A 3,852-nucleotide genomic window follows, 5' to 3' on the forward strand; every position below is an offset into this window, starting at 1 on the left:
AATTTTTATATAATCTTGTTTCTACAATGTATTGATTTTAATATAATATCATTTCTACAATGATTCAAAAACGATCGAATCTTTAAAAAATGAAAAAAAACAAATAAATTGAGTATATATAAAAATAGTGTACATATAATTTCAATGAAAATGTATTTACCGCACAACCAATGGCGACAAATAAACGCTTAAACCGTGCCAGTTCAACCGTCTCGATCTTCATCACGATCCTTGGATTAGCCATTTCCAAATTGTAGCATTATACCGAGAGTAAAGAAAATGATTCCGCCAGGTCGCCTATTAGGAGGAGAATGGCATAACACAATGCACGACAAACTTGCATATAACTATCTGAGATTTTGTAGTTGTTCTCCATATCGACGATGATGTCATGGCTCTTGTATACTCTTTATGTAATTCATTGCATCTTTCAGTATATGACCTAACACCTTCTTGTTTGCTTGACGGTGATTGGGATACACTTGTGTTTGTGAATATGTGTGCAAGTCTTTATATGTACAAACCTGATACAACATTGTACCGTTAATTACGGTTGCTCTTATTCACCATTCACACTTTTCTAATATACATATTGCTTCGAACCTAAATTGCGTGGAGCGAGTGGTTTTCATCTGGTAACCCTCTTCAAGACATTTCAGTCCTACTTTTATTCTTTCTCTTTCCTCCCTTTTTTAGGGCTAGTTTCAAGTCTTCTTTACTCTTGAAAATTTGCCCAATTTCACTCGTTTATAACGTTGATATTTGGGGGCCAGTTCTTTAGGCTTCACTATAGGGACTGGCGTTAATGGGGGAAGCATGCCCCAAAATAAATTACAACTCATCGGATTACTAATATTACCCCTACCAAGACCCTTATTTATCTTGTATAAGATTCACTATCACTACTATCTGATTGTAGCCCTAGATATTCATCTGTATTGGGATGATACAAAAAATCCCCCGAAACAGCCCCATAATAAGGATCAAAATCAACCTTATATTTCTTAGACGCATTTTCAGTGTCATCTAAATTGGCGTCATATTCTTTGGCAGAAATTTTAGAAATACGAATGCCATAATCAGATGGTAGATCTTGGTATTGGTACGTCGGATGATTTTCGTATGACTTATATAGAGTGTTGTATGACTGATATGGAGTTTCATACGTCCCCTAGCTATGAAACCGGTGATACTGAGATTGGTATGTTTCAAGTGGGGTCTGAAACGGTTGATATTGAGTTTGGTACGAATAATATGGAGTGTTATGAGTTGTCTCATCACTTTGGAACGATTGGTATGAAGTGAGTGGAAATATGTTTTGGCCGGAAGCCGGCTCAGATTGGTTTAGCACATATAGAACGAGTTGAAGTATATACTGAGGGTGCTCGAGCCCATACATAGTAGCTGGAACAATCTCTTGGTTTGAATTAGATTGATAAATTTCAACACCACGATTGCAAACATACAATCTTAGGGCTTGCGGTGAGACATCCAAATCAATAGCCAAAAATTGTCTCGTGTCATCGGTGTCAAATAACTCGACAATCGAACCAGATGACAGAGATTTATATGTTCACTTAAAACGATTTTGAAAATCAGGTAAGTTTAATTTTCTAGCTAAATATTGACTAAACTTGGTAATGTTAAGTGTATCGGCAACAATGCAACAACTTTTTGCGTTTCTGGAATATAATCTACCACGTCATTGACTAACTGCCACAAACCTTCACCAAAAACACGTACTCTAACTTTTTCAATCAAAGACATTGATCCTTGAGAAAGAACTCAGATATATATAGTGTTTTTTTTTGAAGTGTTGGTTTTGTGTTCGTAATATGAAATTTGAATTGTTTATATAGTGGGGTTGAGGAGGAAAAATACAAATAAATAGTGTTGTAGTGGGAATGAGGAAAATAAATAGTGTTTTGTTTTGGAAGAAGAAAAATAAATAGTGTTGTATTAGGAAGGAGAACAAAATAAATAGTGTTTTCTATTGAGGATGAGGATAAATAGTGTTATGTATTGAAAATGCGGAAAAAAAGTTAAAGTTTTTAAATCTTTTCCGGTCGGGTGGGGCCCTTATGCATCGGCCCCCACCGGGTGCGTAAAGGTGGGACCCACCACCGGTGTTTAGTCAAAGTTGTCGGTCAACAAGTCAAATCAATTTTATTTTTTTTGGAATTTAGTCTCTGTACACACCTAACGGTGCTAATAGGGTAATAGATGGTTATTTTGTTAGAAAATTTAATTTTAGGGTTAAAATTGTAAATATATTATTCAAAACCTAACCTTAGACTTGGGATCAATAGAGCAAAAAGAGTTTTGGTGAGGAAAATGAGAAATCTTGAAGGGTACCGTTATATTGTGTGAATTTTACGTTGTATTTTGTGAAGTTTCCAAAGGCAATGGACCTAAATGTTTACCTTCACTTGTTTCTGTGAAGATGACCAATCACTGCACCTTCACACAATAAAAGGTTCGTTCACATATTATCACTACTAAATTGAAGACTTTTTACCTATGGATTTTCCATGGGAAATCCGATGCTAAAAGGTTGATTCATCACAAAACCGTCATAAAAGTTGGTGGGTAAAATGTTGGTGGAAAACTCAAATCAGTGACAGATTACCCAAGTATTCTTTCGGTGATCAATAGGTATTTTATTGAAAAATATTGGATTCTACTCGAACATTGGTATTTTTGACTCGTCGAAAATTTCCGACAAAAATTTCCCTTTGTGATTTTTGTGGTTAAAAGTCATTTGTTTTGTAGTGTATATGAATGTTATATTTCTCGCTAAAAATGTGAAGATAAAGGTTGATGAAATTAGTTGAAGGTACTGAAAGTGTTTGATGGAAAATCAAGTTAGATTAAGAAGTTAATTCATCTAGAGGCTCACAAGTGTTCTCGTCATCCTCAATATAATTGTTATTCTCACACGATCCCACGTCTCTCTCTCTCTCTATACTATATTAATAAGCATTTAGACCAAAAGTCTTAAATGTAACCTATAAAGCCCAAAGTACTACTCTTTTATGCATAAATTTCAAAAATCTCTTAATTACAACTTCACATGCATAAGGTACAATCGTTGATGCACACCACCAACAACATTAAAGTTGAAACTTACAACTTTGCTTTATTTCTTTCCAACTTTTTTCCTTCCTTATTAAGAGCTTTCTTTTTTTGGTATCTTCACACCATTCTTTATTGATTCAAACTTTTATTTTAGCTAATTGTAGCTCTCCTTTGCAAAAAGGTGGATATTGGTTTCTATTTCGGTTTATATAAGATAATTTATTTACTTTTTAAATGTATTCACTTGATATCTGTTTCTTCCTTTCATTATAATTATTTGGACAACATAATTGATTTTCATGTCTGTATACAATAAAATTCACCTTGATTCCTTATTTGTTACATTGTACTTGATGACATCATGTTGCATAACACGAGTACTCCACTATAAGGAATCGAGGTTTAAATATTTCTAAGGGTTCCTTGTAAGATTGAATGTTTAAATATAAATTTTGTACTTTTTAATGAATGGTTGCACTCATGTTTAGTTGTAGGCTTATTTGAAAATTTGACATCCCGCCGTATTACGCGGGTATACAACTACTATGCATATATATATATATATATATATATATATATATATAGATATATATATATATAGGGTTAGGTTCACGTGAGACCAGCCTGTTTTCGTGAGACCCGTGAGACCACATTTTTACACGTAAACTTCATAGCAAAAACACTGTGAAGGTTTAAAAAAGTCGAACCTTCACAGCAAAAACACTGTGAAGGTTTAAAAAAAGTTGAACCTTCACAGCAAAAACACTGTGAAGG

Source organism: Cynara cardunculus, assembly GCF_001531365.2.
Source record: "Cynara cardunculus var. scolymus isolate 2C chromosome LG 2, CcrdV1, whole genome shotgun sequence".
Lineage (NCBI taxonomy): Eukaryota > Viridiplantae > Streptophyta > Magnoliopsida > Asterales > Asteraceae > Cynara > Cynara cardunculus.